Raw genomic sequence first — 25,056 nt, 5'->3', positions numbered from 1 at the left:
GGACCGACATGGCCCATTAACAAACTTAACCTGCCTACTGGCAAAATACGCATGTGTCCCAATACGTTCGAAAGATAGCCTGATTACAACAATCGTCTTAGAATTCCACGCTGATCCAGAATACTTTGTATGGTCTACCTTGAATATTTCGAGGAGTAACAAACGGAATGACAAAGCTAATAAACCCTCCATAGAATGGTGGAGGGTAAAAAAGAACAGATATATTCCATCACTTTCATTATACATGTAAGGTATGAAGAAGTTCACGAAAAAACCAAAGCCCAATGAAAACGTCCCGACGAGCCAAGACCGAAAACAGTTCTCCAAGTTCGGTCAAAAAATTTAAATTTTAAATTAAATTGGGCCAAAAATGATATAACACCTCGAAAAATTGGTCCTTCACATAGAAAGCTATATATGGATCTTCCCATCTTGCCGAGCTGAGTCATAGCTAAATTGACTCTGGTGCGTCCGCCGTCCCTCTGTCAAAAAGTTCATGTTATACGAAATCATAAATTCCATATTCATCTCAGGTTTCTGGTTGAGAGAAATATTTAGATATAGCAAGTTGTAAAGAAACGCCGACTTGTTTCACAAGTTATGACAGATAGAAGCATTGGAAATTGTAACCCTTTGTGGGTGAGGTACCAGAAGGGGTTCGCAGATCTTTACAACAGATCTTGTGTTAGCAAAAATGTTTGTATATGTGACATTTGAAGAGAGTTAGATCCTTATTTCGCTTTCTTTGAGCGTTTTGTTTTTCAAAATCTTAATCTCTATGCGTGGGAGGTTCCAGAAGAAATGGGCCGATCTTTACCCTCTTCAGAAGATATCTTGCGTTGGTGGTAGTATTGAGATGTATCAAGTCTGAATGGAATCGGATGGTAATTTCACGTTTTATGAGCTGAATGGATATTACAAATTTTGACGCGTTGTGGGGGAGATGCCAGAAGGAGTGGACCGATATATCACATCTTCACAGAAGATATTGTATTTGTAGGAATATTGAGATGTGTGAAATTTCAAGATAATCAGATGCTTAGTTCGCGTTTTACGAGCTTCATGGCTATTCCAAATTCTGACCCTTTGTGAAGGAGGTACCAGAAGGAGTGGACCTATATATTCCTTCTTCACAGTAGATCTTGTCATAGTGGAAAGAATGAGATGTGTGAAATATTAAGAGAACCGGATGCTTACTTTAGATTTTATAATCGTTTTGGTTATTCAAAATGTTGACCCTTTGTGAGGGAGGTACAAGAGGGAGTGGACCGATATATTCCGACTCCTCACCAGACCGTGGGTTAATAAAAATATTGTGATGTGTGTAATTTGAAGATAATCGGACTCTTACATCACATTTTATAAGAGTTATAATTATTCAAAATATTGACATTTTGTGGGGGAAGTACCAGAAGGAGTGGACCGATATTGTCCATCTCCGAACTTAATCTAAGTTTCACAATAATATTACGATGTACCAAGTTTAGATCAAATCGGATACTCCCTTTGAGAGTTATCGTGGACCTACATCGCTAGATCGTCTCCAAATGTCCTGAAAGGGATTTGGTCCAAAGAGACCTAGGGTCGAAAATCGTTATTTCGATGAGGCACGTTTTGGCCGTATCAAATTACCCTCTCTAGTCATATGGCTGAGGGTATAATAATTTACGCTTTCCTAGACGCAGTTGCAATCGTTTCCCTATTTGACGTAGCCACTGAGTTGGAAGTTGGCTTTGATAGCATTTCATATAATTTTCGTAGATTCTTAAAGAAGAAATCAGAAAAGACATAACCTTGCTGATGATCGACCGGATTCAAAGAAGGAAAAGAATTTTACAAATCTGGGTTTTTTTCCAAGGGTTTTGGCGAAATCCATATCATCTTCTAATTTGGTTGAAAATTGTTGCAGAAACCTTCAATATATTGTATATCGGTAGGAACCGTTATATGGGGCTATAACAATTAGAGGGCCTGAATAGAAAATTTTTTTCAGGGAGAGAACAGACCCACCTCAAAAATGTTTTGTTTTACCTGATTTGGTTGGAAATTGTGGCAAAATACCGAAAATCTGGAAGTACCGTTATATGTGGGCTATGCTAATTAGTGAACTTGCAGCGAATATTTTTCCCAGGGAGAGAACATACCTTTCCTCTGGATTAAATTATGTGGACTCTATCGTGGCTGTACCCTCCAATGGCTATATCCTCCAACCTCGAACCAGTTTATTTAAATAAAAAATATGCTTTTTTACTAAATATATTATTTTCTTCTTACAAAAAAATCGATATCAGATATCATGAATTCAGATCATTTAGAGATCTGACACTATTTAAGTAAATAGTTTACAGAAGAAACATCTTGTTAACATAGGTCTCCTTGTTACTCAGAGTATATTTGAGGCACAAGACGCTCTTGTGGAGAATTGAAATAATGAATGCCCTACACGAAGCATTTAGGTTCTACATTTTCTTATTTTAACTTGTTATCTTTCATTTTCTATAATTTAAATCGGGCGGTATCTATAGATATATATATAGTTAAATAAAATCCGCACAAATGGGTCAGTACTCATAGCATAATGCGATGGAGGTTCAGTAGAGATATACTATATTTCTCAATCTTCCACCAATCGCTAAAGGGTATAATGGTGTCTACTCAATCCAATTTTTATGTTGGCACCCAATTTATGTTAATTTGCTGATAACATTAGGGCACGTGCTCTCGAACCAACTAGAAACTCAACATAGTTCATGTTGATCTTTACACTTTCCAACTGTAATCTATGATTAGCTTGAATAAGTTGTTGTTTTTGGATGAGACCACTCTAATTTGTTTTAGAAGGTGTGTTCATTTTTGTAGGTAGGTATGTAATCAACCTTGTGGTCTTTACTCTCGGACTCTCACTTTCCCCTCAGGCAACAGTTATTGAGAGTATACAATTTGTAATTGGCTTTTATCACCTCTCATTACAGACAGCTGAGATCAATGCGAAATGTGCTTACTCATTTTTTGTAATGAAATATAATAATACCTCATTATTTGATGATGCTAAAAATATATAATTTATTTCGATTTAAAAAAAAGGAGTACTTAAAATATTTTGCTCTTGAACACCTCAGTAGTTTTTTTTATATTTTTGCAACCAATAAATAAGGGTAGGAACATGCAAATAATAATAATGAAAACCAAGTGACTGACTGACTGACGTACAAACACCAGGGGTCGCTTTATATCCAAAAAGTGCATTGACCCCAAGAGCAAAGTTCGGCTCAATGCGCCGCTTGTGGGTAGGTAATTGTCGAAGATCTTAATTGCATCATTCGAATGATGCGTCGTTGCAATTGTGTGGTTTATTAATTTTAAATGCGTCAATGAAAACACTTCATATATTTTTTTGTTATTTAAATGCTTTTAAATGTTGCTCTTATCGAGCAGTAGCTGCGCTTTGTAAACACTTTTGACGATCATTTATTTGCCAATGACCACAAAGTGACTCCCAACTGGAAAGTGTTTTTTTGCGTCATTTTTTCCTTTTGTTTGGTTCACAACAGCTCCGTGAGTTGGGCACGTAATTCATGCGAACTTAAACATTTGTACACCACTGTCGCAGCATAAAAACACAAACAACAACGACTCACATATTTGTGGCGCATTAAATGTGAGTACACATTCGAAGCTGCAAACATAGGAACTGTATTTTATTTTTACGACTTGACGAACAACGACTCACTCTCACTGGGACTCTTGTGAGAGGGAGAGAGAGATCCAGAATTTTTATAGTATGTTGAATTGTGAGCTTTTAGAAGTGCGATCGTTGAGTGAAGTACTAAAATGAGAGCAAGTCCAGTGTTACCCCCAGCAAAATGTTCAGGTTTTGAATTCAGTTTTTATTTAGAGAATATCAACTTTGTCATTTTGTTTGTTAATCCTCGAAATACTCGTTTCTGATATATATCTTGATCAGTGTAAAATTATAAGTCGATTCGATTCGGCTGTCTGTTGTAATCACTCTATCTTTGGAACGAATTGAGGTAGAAGGCTAGAATTTTGCGCGCATCTGTATTTTGGCTGTTTGCAAATTAAGTCCGAAAGTGGGCTAAGTTGGCCTAATTTTTCATATAGCCCCCATATAACAATACCTCCCTATATTCGGTATTTTGATGATTTCAGCGTCATTATTCACGGAAATTGTTTCAAATTTCGTTGAAGTTCGGTTTCAGTATTACAGCCTATGACAAAAAATTACTGATGAAGGACTACGTCTTCGTATAGTCACCATATAAAGGGTTTAATTTCAGAGGAATTTTCCTGCGGGCTTTTTTATACCTTCAGCCATATGGCTAGAGAGGGTATATATCATTTGATACGGCCAAAACGTGCCTAGTCGAAATAACGGTTTTAGACCCTAGGTCTCTTTGAACCAAATCCGTTTCACGACATTTGGAGTCGATATAGCGATGTCCGTCCAAACTTGGTACATCTTAATATTTTTTGTCAAACTTAGGTCGAGTTCGGAGATGGGCAATATCTTCAAAAAATATATTTTCTGCACAGAAAGAGAAACAATAATCCGATTTTGCTCCAACTTTTCAAATCCTAATATTTGCGTCACTTCTACGTCGGGTGCGAAAATGGACAATATCGGTCCACTCCATCAAGTACCTCCCTCACAAATGGTCAAAATTTTGAATAATTACAACTCTTATAAAATGTGAGTTGTAATAGTCTGATAGTCTTCAAATTTCACACATCCCAATATTTTTATCAACCCAAGGTCTGGTGTTAATATCGAATATATCGGTCAGCTCCTTCTGGTACCTCCCCCACAAAAGGTCGAAATTTTCAAAAAAATATATTTTTTTCAGAGAAAGAGAAACGATAATCCGATTGTGCTCCAACTTTGCAAATCCTAATATTTACGTCAGTCCTACGTCAGGTGTGACAAGTAAAAAACATTAAGTTCGGCTGGGCCGAACTTTTAATGCCCTCCACCTTAGGGCAATGGAAACATTAGAACCAATTATGACCCACAAATACCAACTTTTAGACATATTCGTGGGAAAATGTGGCAAAAATCATCAAAATACCGAATATTGGAAGGTACCGCTATATAGGGCTACAATGGAACTAGAACCTATTATGACCAACAAATACCAATTTTTAGACAAATCCATGAAAAAATGTGGCAAAAATCATCAAAATACTGAATATCGGGAGGTATCGTTATATGGGGGCTATACCAAAACGTGGGCCTATACATGCAATGTTTCGTCACCGGAGCTAGAACCCACTATGACCAACAAATACCAATTTTTAGATAAATCCATGAAAAAATGCGGCAAAAATGATTAAAATACCGAATATCGGGAGGTACCGTTATATGGGGACTATACAAAACGTAGACCGATATATGTCATTTTCAATACCAACTATCCTAGACACAATACAAATTATTCTGCTAAATTTTGGCACTCTACGTCAAATAATGTGGCCTGTATCGTGATTTCAACAGACAGACAGATAGACGGACATCGTTCAATCGACTTTGAATTTTATGCTGTTTATGAATATATATACATTATGGGATCTACGACGAATATTTAGACATGTTTGAATATTTAGACCGAATGACTAAGTTAATATACCCTACTTTCCAAGGTGGAGGGCATAAAAATGGACAATGTCGGTCCACTCCATCAAGTACCACCCCCAAAAAGGGTCAAAATTTTGAATAATTGCAAGTCTTATAAAATGTGATGCAAGAGTCCGATTATGTTCAAATTTCACCCATCACAATATTTTTACTAACACAAGATCTTCTGTGAAGATGGAACATATCGATAAACTCTTTCTGGTACCTTTCCCACAAAGGGTCAAAATTTTTAATATCCATCAAGCTCATAAAACATGAAAGTAACATCCGATTCCGTTCAGACTTGTCATGCACTACATCGAGAATCACTCTTGACTGCAAGAAATCCCTTAAGTTTAAGTTTTTTTGGGTTCCAAGAGATAGCAATTCAGTGGAGAATAAAATTAGATCGAGGCGGATCCCAGTCGAATGATATGCCGTTGGATGAGACTGTTACATATGATATTATTTTAGCTGCTCCAAAAAAATCTCTAATAGAAGAAGCTGGAAGAGGATGTCACTTGGACAACGTTTGAAGGGTCATCTGGCCGGTAATCTCGAGGAGAAGCACAAATTGCCTTCTATCAGTAGGTCTGATCTAAGAATCGTGATGGACATACAGACTAGTCACGGCAGTATCAGATATCTGACCTCAAGATGGGACAACAGAGTATCTGACTAATGTAAGATGAAGAAGAGGTACTGACGATTGAATATGTACTTTGGACATGTCTCATGTTATCCAACAATATACATAGGCTATTTTGGTCCAAAGGTGTATGATAAGGCTGGGTTTTTGGAAAATCGTACAAGAATGAAATATGTTAGTTTTTGTATTTGACGAACCAGTAGAGCTAGCATTTTTAAATATGGAATAAGTGTCACTGATGGAATGTATGATTGATGTAACAAAGGGTTTTTTTATGGATTTGGAAATGTACGAAAAATACTAAAATGTACTAAACGAAACTAACAATTTGCATTTTGAGGAATGGAAGGGGCTGGGATCCTGAAAATTGAAATTAGCATTACTGTTAGAGTGTAGGATTGGGATATGGAGGTAGTTTTCGAAATGTTTACTTATGTGCACGAAAAGTACTAAATGGTACTAGAAGTACTTAATGTTACAATTTCGATTTGGCTGAACCGATAGAGCTGGAATGCTGAATTTTCGAAATAAGACTATTTTTGCATTGTGGGACTGAGGTATGTAGGTAGTTTTAATTGGTACAATTTAGATTTTGGGAGAACCGATAGAGCTGGAATCTTAAAATTTGGAATTAAGGTTAAGGTTGGAGTGTAGGATTATGGTATATAGGAAATTTTGGAATTTCGTACCTTTGTGTACCACATGGTACTAAATTTGTACTTAAAAAACCAATAGGGTTAAAATCCTGAGATTTGGAATTGGGTTTGCTGTGGGTCCTGAGGTATTTGGGAAGCTTTAGAAATTCGCGCTTATATGTACTAAATGGTACTAAATTTGGTTTTTGGATAAACCAGTAGAGCCGGAATTCTGAAATTTGGAAACAAAATTTCTTTAGCCTTGTATGATTGAGGTATAGAAGTACTTTTGGACATTTGGAGTGTGAGATTGGTGTATTTAGGAAGTTTTGGAAAATCGTACATACTTATGTGTACTAAATTTGGCATAATTTACCTTTTGGTATTTATTGATGCAGCTAAAATCTTGAAATTTGGTATAAAAATTTAGTTTGGAAAATAATGATGATATAAGAAGGTACTAAATTAAATGCGAAAGGTACTAAATTTGGTATGGAGACTGCCTGAAAACTGAAATTTGGCATAATATCATTGTTACGGTGTAAGATAGTGATTTGGCGGTGGTTTTGGAAATACGTAAATAAAAATTACTAAAAGGTAGTAAATTTGGTATTTGGGTAAGGGATTGTGTTGGAAGTCTAAATTTGACATTAAGATCACGTTTTGTGCGATGTGGTTGATTCATGGCAGGGATGTGGATATACGTACAAAAAAAGTACGAAGAGTACTAAATAGTATTAAGCTTCAGGTTTGGGGAAGGAATAGATCTGGAAATCTGAAATTTAGAATGCGAATCTTTGATGTTGTGTGAAAGAATTTTTCGGAATTCGGAAGTGTGAATTATTGTTTTGGGGTCCACCAAAAGGGATTTGTGATGAAGAAGTGGTTTTTGAAATGTCTACTACAAGTGTACGAATTGTACTAAATAGTAATATATATGTTTGAAATCTGAAATTTTGAATTAGGGTCGCTGTTCACATGTAGCCTGGACACATGCAGGTGGTTTCGAAAATGTATACTAGAATTGTACGAAATTAACTGAATGGTACTTTATTTGGTTTTGGGTGAAGAGATAGAGACAAACTTCTGAAATTTGATATTTCGATTACTGATGGTATATGTGTTTGAGAGTTGGAGATGGTTTGAAAATGCGTCCTATATTTGTACGAAAAATACTAAATGGTAATCAAGAGAAAGGGTTGGAAGGTTTCTAGAATATAGATAAGGTGGTGTCCAAATTTTATTATGAACGTACGTTCAAACAGTTTTGACCAGACATTTTTTCTGTAGAATATACTCTGCATAAAATTTATTTTCCTCTCAGTATATGTTGTGATGTCCTTTGGAGTTGAATTTCGAAAAAGGGAAATTTGTGCTGAATTGTGCTAGGTTTGTGCTCAATAGTGCATATTTTTTCAAAATTAGAAAAAAATATATGAGTTATTCGAAAAAAAATATTTTAAAAATTCGGAGAGAATTGCAATTTTCGAATTTTGAAAAAATTAAAGTTGTGCCGAATAATACTTGGTTTGTGCTCATTTGTGCCGTTAACATTTTTTTCGATAACTCTTACCAAATTCGAAAAAACGATAAATTCGAAAGTATGCCAGAATTGCATATTGGTTAATGTAAAATAAAATGTATTTATAAAATCCCTTTCGAATTTGGAACTGATTCGAGTTTATTCTGCCACATGCTGTTCTTTAAAATAAATTAGAATAAAGGTTATATGTATTGCTGCTGCTCCGTGTGATTTTTATACCCTCCACCTTGGAAAGGAGGGTATATTAACTTTGTCATTCCGTTTGTAACATCCTTAAATATTCGTCTTAGACCCCATAAAGTATATATATATTCATAATCAGCATAAAATTCTAAGTCGATTTAACGATGTCCGTCTGTCTGTCCGTCTGTCTGTCTGTTGAAATCACGATACAGCCCACATTATTTGACGTAGAGCGCCAAAATTTAGGAGAGCTATTTGCATTGTGTCTAGGATGGTTGGTATTGAAAATGAGATATATCGGTCCACGTTCTGGTATAGTCCCCATATAACGGTACCTCCCGATATTCGGTATTTTGATGATTTATGCCACATTTTTTCACGGATTTGTCTGGAAATTGGTATTTGTAGGTCATAATGGGTCCCTGAGCGTGTGGCAAAACATTGCATGTATAGGTCCACGTTGTGGTATAGCCCCCATATAAAGGTACCTCCCGATATTCGGTATTTTAGTTTTTTTTGCCACATTTATTCACGGATTTGTCTAAAAATTGGTATTTGTGGGTCATAATGGGTTCCAGCTCCGGTGGCGAAACATTGCATGTATGGGTCCATGATTTGGTGTAGCCCCCATATAACGGTACCTCCCGATATACGGCATTTTAATGGTTTTTGCCACATTTCTTCTAATGTTTCTTTTACCCTAAGGTGGAGGGTATTAAAAGTTTGGCCCGGCCGAACTTTATGTTTTTTTACTTGTTTTACCTCAAAGTCCAGCCATTGGCCTCGAAGTCTATAATATGCATTTCATAAATTCCAGCCTTATCACACACCTCTGCAAGAAAACCAAGTCTCGTGTATGTTATCAAGATGCTGGCTTCTGCCGTTTTCGCCTGAACTCAGATGAATTTTTTAAGCACTCAGCTTTTAGATACGTGTGCCAATGAAAGATCATTTTTTCTTTCACTACAAAACTATTAAAAGATTGTCGAACTTTGTTTTTGGAAGCGACAAATGAAATATTTAAATTATTTTTTATTTTAATTCTTAAAAATGCAACAACACAACTTGTCAAACGACCCGCATGACATTTTGACAAAGCGGTCCCATAATCTCTATTCTATCATTGCAATTTTTTTTAGTACAATAATAAATGACGCAAGCCACATAGAGTAGTTTGTCAAAAAAATATGAATGATAATGAAATAAGTAAAGTAGCCTACAAAGAAATTATTGCGTTATATATTATTCTACCAAATCTGTTCATATGGCGCAGAAGTGGAGGACAAAGTTCATTAAAGCCGAAAAGATAACGCACACGAAAGTTCCTGAATTTAATGTAGTCTTTTGTTTGATTTTTTAATGATTCGGAAAGCAATGAACAGATGTAGTAAATTCAAATACTTTTTAAAATTAAATAAACCCCCAAAAAAATCGAAAAAAAATCAACTTAAATGGGCAAGGCCGTTCATGTGACATACTAAACTGAAGACCTCTTGAAAATAAAACACACGCCAATTAATTATTTTTAAAGTTCACACCTTATGCACACAAAAGTGTTTACACTTGCCTGATAACAGTTTCATAATATCAAATGAAAAAAAGTCCCCATTTCTTTCGACTTTGAAGGAGTGATTTAGATTGCATTGGTTAACCTAATTATATACCTATTTACCACTTTGCCTATTTTCATTGATTTGCTGGGGGTATAATATTTTTTTTTGCAATCGTTATCAAATTAAGGTCGTTCAGTATCGCCAAAAATTAAATGCCCACTTATATAAGCAAATAAACGGACAGACATATTCTATTTTGCCATCAAAACAAAAACAATATTTGGCCCATTCAGTACCTGTGCGGCGTTGTCACAATAAACAAATAAATATATTTTCATTCTAATCCATGTGGGGTAAATTCTTTTCTTATCGAAATTAATTTAAAATCGCCAAAAAAAATCAACATATGGTGCGGAGCTATATATTTTTAAAAAACAAAAGCCGATTTTAATGAGTCTCATAAAAACAAGCAAAAAAGCCTATTATCGCGTTACTAAGCATGTGATAAAAAACGGCACTGACAAATTAAATTAAAATGAATACTCACAGTTTGTCAATAAAATAATTATATTCCAATAAATTATTCTTTGCATAAAAAAGAGAAAATATCACCCTAAAATTTAAGATTCGCACAATTTGTTCAGTTTCACACCATTTGTTAATCAAAATTTCATACATCATACTAAATCTTCAAATTCTAAAGGTTTTTTACATTATTGAAGATTTTCGATTTTCGGAAAGAATAATAGAAAAACAAGTAAAAAACATTAATTTCGGCCGGGCCAAACTTTTAATACCCTCCACCTTAGGGTAAAAGAAACATTAGAAGAAATGTGACAAAAACCATTAAAATGCCGAATATCGGTAGGTACCGTTATATGGGGACTACACCAAAACGTGGACCTATAATTACAATGTTTCGCCACACGAACTAGGACCCATTATGACGCACAAATACCAATTTTTAGACAAATCAGTGAAAAAATGTGGCAAAAACCATCAAAATACCGAATATCGGGAGGTACCGTTATATGGGGGCTATACCAAATCATGGACCCATACATGCAATGTTTCGCCACCGGAGCTGGAAACCATTATGACCCACAAATACCAATTTTTAGACAAATCCGTGAAAAAAATGTGGCAAAAAAAAAACTAAAATACCGAATATCGGGAGGTACCTTTATATGGGGGCTATACCACAACGTGGACCTATACATGCAATGTTTTGCCACACGCTCAGGTACCCGTTATGACCTACAAATACCAATTTTCAGACAAATCCGTGAAAAAATGTAGCATAAATCATCAAAATACCGAATATCGGGAGTTACAGTTATATGGGGACTATACCAGAACGTGGACCGATATATCATTTTCATTTACCAACCATCCTAGACACAATGCAAATAGCTCTGCTAAATTTTGACGCTCTACGTCAAATAATTTGGGCTGTATCGTGATTTCAACAGACAGACAGACAGAAAAACGGACATCGTTAAATCGACTTAGAATTTTATGCTAATTATGAATATATATACTTTATGGGGTCTACGATGAATATTAATGGATGTTACAAACGGAATGACAAAGTTAATATACCCTCCTCTCCAAGGTGGAGGGTATAACAAGTAAGCAAAGGCTATAGTCGTGCGGGGCCGACCATGTGATACCCTACAACACTGCAATATGTTAAAAGCCCCCTTATGTCCAGATCGATTTTGGAACATTTCACTTTTGAAATTATCTCACGGATCACTGATCTGACTAGGGACATTCACCCAATATTTAATCACTCCGTCATGCTGCTAGTTGTTGTTGTCCATTTTCCATCCAAAATGCTAGAATCCTTCCCTGTCCTTAATGTTCTTCTCAGGCATGTCGATTGGCTTGAATTGTGTGATTAGGAATTTTTTTTCTCTTATTGGTTTATTTGAACCCCTAAATATTTTGCAATCATCTCCAAAAGCAAGAGACCCCTCTGTATCTCCAAATTTAGACTCATCTATATGATTTGCTTGTCTACGATATTTGACTATATTCGTCAACGAAATCAGCATAAAAAAGCCAGAAGTTCGCCTGTTGTGTATTTCGGATATCGCCTGTAAGTAATGTTGGTATTTTTTCACACAAAAATAGTGGTCCATTCTATTCGCTGTCTTAAATTTTCTAACTTCATGCGAGATTTCGTGTCCTTTGGTTTCTATTTGTGACCTAAATAACGGCTTCAAAATCAGGAACATTTTTAGTTTTTGGTGCATTTCAACCTCCAAATATATTACGGAAATCTTTAAATCCAATAGGCCTATCCCTTCTGAGCCTTACTCTACCCTTGTGAAAATTTTCGTGAGGATCGGATAATAACTGCAATCTGTATATAACCCCTACCTGTGTTGTAAGGTGAAAAAATATTACAAAATGTACACTTCAAATTGAAAAAATCGCATGCGATAAAAATTATGAAAAAATAAAAAAATCTCACAAAATGCTACAAAATCTATATGAACATCATTATTCGCCTTTTTTTAATGCTTTTTTTTTGTAGATTTTATACTTTTATGCCAAGCCCTAAGCTCTAGCCCCATGCTAACTTTCGTTTGGATTGGTCTATAATTGTGACCTTAGGGCAACTGCAAAATGAGGACATTTTTCAGCTTTTGGTCCATTTCAACCCCTAAATATTATGCGATCATCTCCAAAAGAAATAGGGTTCTATTCTGACCTTAACACCACCTACATTCTAAATTTCGTGAAGATCGGGCCATAACTGCGACCTGTAGAGTGATAACAAATTAACATGGACAGACGGACGGACGGACATACATAGCTAGATCGACTCAGCTCGGCGAGATAGGAAGATCCATATATATTTTCCTATGTGGGACACCAGTATTTCGAGGTGTTACATAATTTTTGGCCCAATCAAACTTATAATACCCCCAACACGTAGTGTTGTAGGGTATAAAAAGTCGAATATTGTGGAGAATATAAGTTGTAACGTGACAGTTTCAAACATCGCTTTTAAGACACATTTTGAATATACCCCATTCATAATATTTCCCACTTGTCATAGCAAATGTTAGCTTCATCACAGTCAACGACAATCCCATCTGATAATAATTCTCATTTACTTCGTGTGACTACCAAAATATGTATTTTGCTTTTATCCAACTTCCAGCGCTTAGCACGCTCCCAGCTTTTTACAAGCTCCCAGCTTCTTAACAAACTCCCTGCATCTAATAAGCTCCCAGCTTTTAAAAAGTTCCCAACTCTCAGGCACCTTAATGCACTTAGCCAACTCCCACTAAACGATCTATTTCCCTATGGCCACTCGATTACCCCGGACCGACAACAATCCGAGTAGCGCAGAGCCGAGCCACATACACGACAACATACACACACCCGACTACTCGAATCAGCAGCCATCGATGGGTACAGAACCGAACCAATAACATCAACGAGACTAGATAACTAACAGAACACCATATCCATGGCCCATTCCGGGCGAAGCGCTTGCTTGAGGTGATCGACACTTTGGTATTTTTTAGTGACAACCTTGCTTTCCAAAATACTATTGTGTCTAGTCCAACGGATTGGTATCCGTAGACTTTGGTGGCCATAGTGCGATGGAAATGAAACGAGAAAGCTCATTTTGTAATCACTATTGGGTGGCGCGTGTTGAGTGCGATGGCGCTGAGTCCTGTTGGAATGTCCAAGGTCTGCGGCCAAAATGTTTGCGTGCCCATGACTTTAATATACCCTCCAGAACATTTTCGCTATAATATTCGGCATTTATTCTGATGCCACAATCGATTAATACGAGCGAAGAGCGACCATCGGCTGCTATGGCGGCTCACACCATCACCATGGCCGGCGCTTGAGTTCTGGTGGCCAACCGAAGGTGCACATTTCAGCTGACCTCTTTGGCAAGTAGACACGATCATTTTGTTTGTTTACAAACTGCTGGACAACGAATGTTTTCTCATCGGAGAAAACCAAATTCGGCGGTTCACCACCTTCGGCCAAGCGAAGCAACTCTTTAGCTCTTGAGTCTATTTTATTTCTGTTGCGGTGTAAGTTCTTGCACTTTTTTGAATTTCAATGGCTTTACCCCGAGCTCATTTTTCAATATTTGTCGAATGGAATATTGTGATATGTTCAGCTCACGAGCCATTTTCGCCTACTGCGACGCGGGTTTCGATCAAGTCTCTTCTTTTATTTTTGAACCATTTCTTTTGATGTTTCTGTTTTCTTCCGTCCACTGCCTTGACGTCGGGCTACGCTACCAGTATCACGGACATAAAAGATTTATTCGCATTTAAATGCTGGAGTGCTCTAACGATAGCCACGTGTAGTTTTCCACCCAAATATAAAGAAATCACACTATTGTATTGTATTCCATTGCGAATAATTTTTTTCTAGAAAATTCTCACCAAAATGCCAATATATAAGCTGTCACTGGAAAAATTGTAACAGCTGTCGGACGAGTGTCTTAGAAATGAGAGCAGTCTGAAGTTGGTTGCAGTTTTTTCTTCTCACCCTGTATATGGACGGACAGACAGACTGACATGCATAAATCGTCTCAGAAAGTGATTCTTTGAATTTCCTCAAAAGTAACTATGTGTCTACCTCGATTCCTTCTCCATTTTACAAACAAATGCACAAATACCCTTACCACTATTGGGTGTAGGGTATAAACATTGCACCATGGCCCCACATACAATTTTTCAGTCCAAAACTTTTTCTACGTCTTCATATCTAACCCTAGAAACCGGATTTTAGCTCTATGTCTTTTTTTTTCTTTTTAGTACTCATTGTTCAATTATAGTACACATTTCCAAAACCACCTCCATTTATCAATTGCAGTTACCAACAGAGACCTAAATATCAAATTTGAGGAATCTAGCCCTATCCTTTCACCAAATACCGACTTTAGTACCATTTAAAACTTTTCGGGCAAAAATGGGACTCATTTCCAAATCAACGCCAAATTTCAAACAATTAAAAAATTCTAGCTCCATCCCTTCACTCTTAACCAAACTGTTTCCATTTAGTACAGTTCGCACACTAAGCATATGTTTCCACAACTACCTTCGCATATCACACATTTTCTAACATAACACATATTCTAACCTTGATCCGCATACAGAATTTCAGGTTTTTAGCTCCATCCGTTCACATAATACCAAATGGTACCATTTTAGAAGTTTCGTACCATTTCTGAACTTTTCGTAACTTTAAAGTGTGGATTTCAAAAAACCCTTCGGTACATCTACCCTGCCCTTCATCATTTCATTGCATTTTGATACAAAGTATTGAATTGCTAATGAATTTCAGTACTTTTTTGGAAATCTGGTCTGTTTGTCTGCCTGGATGGTGCGAACGATAACGCTCGAAGGGAGTGTCCGATTTGGTCCAATATTTGTATATCGTAATATTATTATCAAATTTAGATCGAATTCGGAGATGGGCACCTCCCCCACAAAAGGTTGAAATTTCCAAAAAAAATATTTTACTGCACACGAAGAGAGAGGATAATCCGATTTTGCTCCAACTTAGCAAATCCTAATATTTGCATCAGTGCTAGGTCAGGTGCGCAAAAGATTAATATCGGTCCACTACATGAAGTACCTACCCACATCGGGTCGAAATTTTGAATAATTGTAATTCTTAACATCTGCTGTGAGATAATGAATATCGGTCCACTCCTTGTCGCACCTCCCCAACAAAGCGTAAAAAGTTAGAATTGGTACATCTCAATATTTCCATCCACATGATCTGTTTTAAATATATTTCTTCTGGTACCTCCCCCACATAGGTTTTAAGATTTTGTAAAATAAGAAGCTCAAAGAAAGCGAAATAGGCATACAATTCTCTTCAAATTTCACACTCACAAACATTTTTGCTAACACAAGATCTATGTGAAGATGAAATATATCTGCAAACCCCTTCTGGTACCTCACCCACCAAGCGTCACAATTTTCAATACTTTTATGTGTCATAATTCTCGCAATAAGTCAGCGATTCTTTACAACTTGCTATAACTAACATTTCTCTCAACCAGAAACGAGAGATGAATATGGATTAAGGAGCTATATATGGGAGCTGAGCCGAACTTGAAAAAATTCGATACATTTATTTCAGAGCTGTATTTGATATCTGGTACCAAAGATCATTGTTGTAAAATGCATATTACGCTTGTGAGGGACTTTAAACCTCAAATCGGATTACAAATTCATATGTGAGCTATAGCTATATCTGAACCGATTTACATCAAATTTGAAGCACTGGTTTATATTATGAATTCTGTCGCAAATGCCAAAATTCATCGGATAAATATATATGCGAGCTATATCCCAATCTGAACCGATCTCGATTAAATTTGACAGAACTAGTTTCGAACAGTATCTGATGTCCGGACCAAATATCATTCTTCTGGAGTGCATATTACACATATGAGGGACTTAAAACCCCAAATCGGATGAGACATATATATGGGAGCTATAGCTATATCTGAACCGATTTTATTCAAATTTGATTAATCTGCATTCGGTGGGATGTACCGAAATACAGATCATTTGGACTTCTTTTGGCCATTTGGTGCACAAATAACCCTTAATCGGTTGAAGATATATGGGATCTATATATAAATCTGATCCGATTATCACCAATTTCCTTGGACGTACGGACGGACAGACGGACTGACATGCAGAAATCGATTCAGAAAGTTATTCTATGAAGGTCCTTAAAAACAAGTAAGCAAAGGCTACAGTCGAGCGGGGCCGACCGTTGAATACCCTACAACACTACAATAAACGATACAGTTTATATAGGCGAGATACTCGAAAGAATTCCACAAGATATTGTTACAAATAATAAAAGAAAACCATCAGGTTTCGTTCTCTAATTTTCAATAATAGCAACTTAAACTAATTTGCTCATTTCCAATTTATTGGTAGATGTTGCACGTAAATGGTCTTCCTAGATCTGGAACCAATATTTCCCAAAAAAATGAGAAACAGACATTTGACTATATTCTTCAACGAAATCAGCGTTAACGAAATAGTCAGAAGTGCGTCTTTCCTGTATTTGTGAATTCTCCAAAAAGTCACTGGAATCGACATTTTCGTATTTTGTATACAAAATTTGGCAAACTATTTCACACATTGAATATTTTTGGATGGCCATCCAAAACTGCTTGGCTTTTGTAATGTCCGGTAACCCCCATTCAAATGTGCGAGAGGATCGGTCCATTTCAACCCCTAAATATATGGCGATCATCTCCAAAAAGAGTAGGCTTCTATTCTGACCCTCATCTTATCTCCATGCAAAATTTCGTAAGGATCGGGCCATAAATGCGATCTGTATATGATATCCTGATAACCTAACTACTTAGTTTTGTTAGCTGTAGAAATATTACCAAATGTTTAATTCAAAATAAAAATATGCCAAAAATATGACAAAATTGAAAAAATATGAGAAAATTTTACAAAATCAATATTTTCATCTTTAGAGAGATATTTTTATGAGATTTTTTTAGACGCTTTTTCTTTCCTGCCAAGAGGCCATTCTAAACTAATGAGAACTTTCGAAATCAGTTCAGCCGTTCTCGACATATAAGAGATTTTTCAAGCATATCTTCTTTGATAAACATATATATCGCACATATTTTGCTATATATCCGTTTTGTTGGATGTTAACATCAATGTAAAGATCAGAAGTAACCTTGTCATGGCTTTGTGATTTCGCCGGGATTTAAAATATTCGCGGTTTAATGAAAAATTTTGAATTTTTTCAACACAAAAGATATGGTCTATTTTACCCGCTAAATATTATCCGATGACCACCCTAGAAGAAGTAGGCTTCTTCCCCGCCCTAAACTCTACCTACATGCGAAATTCCGCGTCGATTGGTCTATAATTGCGACCTGTATAGCTACTGCAAAATCCGACATTTTTTCAGTATTTGGTCCATTTCAACCCATAAACATTTGGCGATCATCTCCAAAAGAAATAGGGTTCTATTCTGACCCCAGTCCCACCTCCATTCTAAATTTCGTGAAGATCGGACCATAATTGCGACCTGTAGAGTGATTACAAATTAACATGGACAGACGGACAGACGGACAGACGGACGGACGGACATACATAGCTAGATCGACTCAGCTCGGCGAGCTAGGATGATCCATATATACTTTCCTATATGGGAAACCAATATTTCGAGGTGTTACATAAATTCTGGCCCAATCAAACTTATAATACCCCCAACACATAGTGTTGTAGGGTATAATAACTATGGGTCCATCTCACTTCCTTCTCCATGCAACAAACAAATGCACAAAGACATAGTACCCTTACCACTATGTGGTGTAGAGTATAAACATAAAGGAACTCCCGATATTCGTTACAATTGCCAAATTACCACTCTGACACCTTATCCTTCAGACTCCTTCTAAATATTAGTTAAATTATCCTACTCCTTAAACACTCACAATTACTTACAGAGCACTTCAAATGCTTCTTCCTATTGTTGCAGTATTTTCACTAAACGTTTGTCTGTTGTCTGTTGAAAAGCGTAAAAACGTTACAACTTCACCGTCAACAATTCGGATGAGAACTTCCGGTTTTGAATGACACTCTGGCAGCGAGTGTTGTGAGTGCAGCCCAAAAATTGGTCTGAGGGCAAGACAACTGTGTAAGGCAAGTTCAATGCTTGGGCAATTAGAGCTCATTAAATGTAGTATAGCTGGCTTTCCATGTGAAGCGATCAATTTTGTGAGCAAGAGGCCGAAAATGTATTACAAAGCAATTTAATTTAATTGTTATTTGCATGAACTGTTTTTTCGGCCGTTGCATGCTCTCTCCCGGCCACCAAAAAAAAAGTGAAATGAAAGCCAGACCATAGGGTTTCAAAAAGAATTTTATTATCTACCAATTTTCTTGTTGTCACTGTTGGTCGATTGGTGTTGTTTGGTGTCAGGTTGTTGTAGGCTAACAATTAAGCCATTGACATGGCTTGGTTGATGTTCCTTCCCTCAAATTTGATGGGGGGTTGTGAGTGTGAGTGTGCGAGTGTGGGTCGTTCAACTGGCCAAAAGTGTTGACCACCAACGTTTTTTCGGTGTGGGTCTAAACAATAATCAACAACAGGGGTCAATAGTAAAAAAGAGCCGTAGCAATAGCAACAACAACAACAACCATGACCGTAACCATAGACCATACAACATTTTGTTTGAACTCGAACATGTGCTCGTTGCATGGGTATTTTGTTTTCTGGGTTTGAATGCACTTTGCCCTTTATTAGCCGGTTCAGGTTTATTTGTCTCTCGTGTTTTTTTTTTTTTTTAAGGGGGGATGAATGGCTTAGTCTGTGAATCAGCCCTCGTTTATGAAGTTGTTGAACCATCCGCTTAATTAATACTAAATGTCTGTTGTTTGTTTCATTTTTAATTTTTCAATATTGATATATTTCAATTTTTTATGTATTTCGGAAATTATTAACAATAAATTTGTCCATGGCATTTAACGATGATCCTTTTTTTTTTAATGGCCCATTGAAACATGTCTATTTTGAGTCCCTCTCTTTCTATCACTGTTTGAGATGTACTGCAACATATGGCTGTCTCCCAATTGAGTTGTGTTGAGATGATCAGGTGTAGCCTCACGAATTAATGGATAATTACAATATCCGGTATGTCTGGAGGTCTAAATATGACATCAGTTTTAACAAGTGGCGAGATAAAGAAAATAAAAGTTATTTTTTTACTAATAAATTTAATTTGCTTTCTAATTATATTTTTTATGAAATTGGCGCTAATATTTGAATGTGTCAGAACGTAACTCTTAATCTTCTTCTTTTCCATTAAAACCGGTCTCTCAAATTGAGTTATATTCTAATTTTAGCATTTGAAAGTAAATATAACGTTTATTGACTTTTATTATACCCTCCACCATACCATGGAGGGTATATTAACTTTGTCATTCCGTTTGTAACTCCTCGAAATACTCATGTCAGACCCAACAAAGTATATATATTCTTGAGCAGCGTAAAACTTTAAGTCGATTTAGCCATGTCCGTTTGTCTGTCTGTTGTAATCACGCTATCTTTCGAACGAATTTAGATAGAAGGCTAAAATTTTGCACACATGTATATTTCGCCAATAGGCAGGTTAAGTTCGTAAATGGACCATGTAGGTCCACGTTATCATATAGCCCCCATATATAAGTACCTCCCGATATTCGGTATTTTGAACATTTTAGCGACATTATTCACCGGAATTGTTTCAAATTTCGCATGTGAAGTTCGTAATGGATACTTCAGCCTAAGACAGAAACTTATCTGTGCAGGTCCACGTCTTCGTATAGGTCCCATATAACGGTACCCCCGATATTCGGTATTTTGATGATTTTAGCGACATTATTCACCGGAGTTGTTTCAAATTTGGCATTTGAAGTTCGAAATGGACACTACAGCCTAAGACAGAAAATGGAACATGTAGGTTCATGTCTTCGTATAGCCCCCATATACCGTACCCCCCTCATATTCGGTATTTTGATGATTTTAGCGACATTATTTACCGGGATTGTTTCAAATTTCGCATGTGAAGTTCGTAATGGACACCTCTGTACAGGTGTACAGGTCCACGTCTTCATATAGCCCCCATATACCGTACCCCCCGATATTCGGTATTTTGATGATTTTAGCTACATTATAAACAGATTTTTCCTCAAGATTCGCATTTAAATATTGTAATAACTTATGACAAAAGTTGCCTATGCAGGCCCACGTCGTCGTATAGACATTCCGTATTTTTAAGATTTTAACAGAATTTTTAACGATTTTATTTTTTTTTGTTTTTTTTTTTGAAAATTGCCAAATTTGTACCAAATGGTGGAGGGTATTAAAATTTCGGCTCGGCCCAGCTTTTTTACTTGTTAAGAACTAATTATTGCTGCTAATAACCTGGACAACAAGATGGACAGTATATAAGCTTTGTCATTCCGTTTGCAACATGGCGAAATATTTGTCGGAGACACTGTAAGAAAAATATCGCTCATTTAATCACAAAGTGTTAAACATCAAAAAATTCCGTTGTAAGAAAACTTGCCGAACACAAAAAGTGATGTAACAACCCTCACCATTATTTGCAAGGAGGTCACCAGATATCGCTGCAAAATTTATGTGCAATATCAGGAATTACACTGCGAGATATATTTCAATAATTGCGGGGAAAATCCTATATGATACCCAATACCAGCAAGCGTATATAATTGAGCTCTCGAAAACAACTATTTCGGGAATTTATGTGAAGTAGATAATACCTACAATGAACATCATTTAAACGAGTCATTTTCATGGCAATTTTCTGTCTTAGGTTATGGTATCCATTACGAACTTCAAATGCAAAATTTGAAACAATACCGGTGAATAATTTCGCTAAAATCATCGAAATACCGAATATCGGGAGGTACCCTTATATGGGGCTATACGAAGACGTAGACCTGCACAGACAATTTTCTGTCTTCGGCTATGGTATCTATTACAAACATCAAATACCAAATTTAAAACAATTCCGGTAAATAATGTAGCTAAAATCATCAAAATACCGAATATCGAGCTATACGAAGACGTGGACCTGTACAGACAATTTTTTGTGTTAGGCTGCAGAATTCATTGCGAACTTCAAATACAAAATTTGAAAGAATTCCGATGAATATTGTCGCTAAAATCATCAAAATACGGAATATCAGGAGGTACCGTTAAAAAAGCCCAGCAGACATAATATACATTTGAGTAAAATTTTATCAATTTACGTCAATTCGTTCGGAGGCTAGAGTGATTTCAACAGACGGACAGACGTATATACGGACAGAAGGACGTACATCGCTAAATCGACATATACTTTGACAAATGATGACAAACTAAATATACTCTCCATATAAAAATATTTATTTGAGCAATAGATGTACCGGACCGAGTTTCACTAAATGGAAGAAAAATCTATCCAATTTAGGCTGATATTACATTTTTATGGTGAACAATAGCGGTAAAATCGGATGAGTATATATTTAGAAGCTATATAAAAATCGGAACCAATCTCTGAATTTGATCGAGGTAGTATTGAGCTGTATCTAATGTCCGGTATCAAATATCATTGTTGTGAAGTGCATATTACGAATGTGAGGGACTTTAATCGGAAGAAACATATATATGGGAGCAATAGGTATATCTGAACCAATTTTCACCAATATTTGAAGTACTTGCTTCTAGGCTGAATTCCGTCGGATGTGCCAAAATTCAGGTCATTTAGGCCGATATTGGTCATTTGGTGCACAATCAACACGAAATCGGATGTAGATATATATAGGGGCTCTATCTAAATTTGAACCGATTTTTACCAATTTCAATAGGGTCCGGCCATGGGACAAACAAATATTGTTTGGAAAACTTCATTCACAAAAATACATGTACAGGCCGACTAACGTACATAAATCGACTCAGAAAATGATTCTATGGAGATCCTCAAAAGTAACTATCGGTCTATTTCGCTTCCTTCTCCATGTTACAAACAAATGCACAAATACATAAATTTCTCAGAATCCGGTGCATTTTAGGTATACTCGTCTAGTGTCTTCGGATATATTGCAGACAAAAAACACGAGGAATATTTTGGAAAGCAAAGAAAAATTTTTTCAAATATGGTTAATAAATTCGCGTTAAACGGGATCGTACAAAATCAAAATTATTGGTCATAAAATTCTAGAATAGTTTCTAAAAGACATTAAGAGCCTAAGAGCCCATGCATGGATCCAGATAGCCGATTTGGCCATTAATTAGGTTTTCACGTGGTGTAGGGTATAACAATTTCGGCCCAACCGACCTTAACGTCGTTTTTTAATTGTCAAATATTGATATTTGTTGAGTCATTTAAAGCTCTAATTAATTTCCATTCAAAGCTCATATGACGCAACTTTGTTTTTTTTTTACGAATATAAACATGCTAATGAGCCTTCTTTTGAGAATGTCAGAATATCTTATTCACATAGATTCCGGTTCTAACGTCAGAAGATATTTTGACCTACATACATACACACATATATTTTGTAATAAATATACCAGGCAAATATTTTCAATAGCGTGGAGTAATCCGCAACCATTTATGAGCATTTATTTAAGGTCATTAAGATCTAACTTTAATACAAATATTGAAAGGTGTGAAGTTTGAAGAAAATATGGAAATCATTTTGCATTTTATGACCCCTTCTACGGTGGATACCAGATGGAGGGAGCCTATAGTGGCGCACCTGACCTACGTTTAAGCCGAATATATCCTTACCTTTTTTGAGATATTTGGCACTTTTGAAAAGTTTGATTTCTAAGGGGGTGACACCGGAAAGAGAGGATGGATATATCACATCCATACGTGAGAGGTGTGAATAGAATCGAACACTATTCATAGTGTTTAGACCTTATTGGACTCCCTTCTTTTTATATGCGACATACTTTGATACTTTCAGCCTTAAGGCTACTGATGTTATATATCAAACAAATTCTGACTCATCAAAAGAAAATAGCTTAAGACACCAACTCCCTTGAATGAAATCCACTTTAGGATTAAGTAAAAATTAGATAAAATCTGTATATTTTATGGGTGTCATGTTTATATATTAAAAGATATGTTGCATTCGTCTACTCCTGGTAGATCTGCTAAAAACGTTCTATTTTTTTTAAACAATCACACGGGCAAGTGCCAATCTGGAGAATGGGAAGTGATACTAGTAGATACTAGTAGGTCAAAATTCCAAAGAGTTTTGAGTTCCAGGCTAAACTTTTTTGTTGTGCTCTTTATAGAACCCTTGACCATACACAAAGAACTTTTGGATTATACAGAAAAAACAAAGTCAAACCCTACAATTTTTACATTTTTTGTTTAAATTTTACTGATTGAAAGCAGCATCAAATGATCGGAAATAGCATCAAATTTTAGAATAAGTTTAGATTTGTTCGAATTGGTCTTCTTTGGCAAGAATTATGGCTAAATGAAATCGAAACGGCCAATCAAACCGTCACACGCTGCCTAAATATTGTTCTGCGGTATTTTGGCTCATTTCCAGCGAAGCGCTTGCTTGAGGTGATCGATACTTTGGTATTTTTTAGTGGTGGAGGTTTAACAGTCTCATCAAACGGTTCATCCTCCACTTCATCCTTACCAAATTGCTATGTTCTGGAGCCCAAAGAAGCTTAATGCGTGCGTATTTCGTGGCCCATATTTTGGCCCATTCCGGGCGAAGCGCTTTGCTTGAGGTGATTGACACTTTGGCATTTTTTTTAGTGCCAACCTTGCTTTCTAAAATACTCCAGATACAATAGTCCAACGGACTGGTATCCGGAGATTTTGGAGGCCATTGTGCGCTGGAAATGAAGCGAGGAACCTCACTTTGTAACCATTCTTGGGTGGCGCGTGCTGAGTACGATGGTGCTGAGTCCTGTTGGAATGTCCAAGATCTGCGGTCAAAATGTTTGCGTGCCCAAGGCTTTAATATACCCTCCAGATTATTTTCGCGATAATATTCGGCATTTATTCTGATGCCACGATCGATTAATACGAGCGGAGAGCGGCATGCGGCTGTTATGGCGGTCCACATCATCACCATGGCCGGCGCTTGAGTTCTGGTGGCCAACCGAAGCTGCACATTTTCAGCTGACCACTTTGGCAATTAAACACGATCATTTTGTTTGTTTATAAACTGCTGGACAACGAACGTTTTCTCATCGGAGAAAACCAAATACGGCCGTTCACCACTTTCGGCCAAGCGAAGCAACTCTTTAGCTCTTTTGAGTCTATTTTCTTTCTGTTGCGG

At 36.5% G+C, this 25,056-nt stretch overlaps 1 long non-coding RNA gene across 3 annotated transcripts in view; it reads left to right on the top strand.

Moving 5' to 3' along the window:
- The window catches only part of LOC131802189 (uncharacterized), a 335,178-nt gene that overhangs the window by 185,700 nt on the left and 124,422 nt on the right, over nt 1-25,056 (top strand). The window lies entirely within an intron of this gene.

Source organism: Musca domestica, unplaced genomic scaffold (genome assembly GCF_030504385.1).
Source record: "Musca domestica strain aabys unplaced genomic scaffold, Musca_domestica.polishedcontigs.V.1.1 2, whole genome shotgun sequence".
In the NCBI taxonomy this organism is placed as follows: Eukaryota; Metazoa; Arthropoda; class Insecta; order Diptera; family Muscidae; genus Musca; species Musca domestica.
This window is presented reverse-complemented; position numbering and strand designations above follow the sequence as displayed.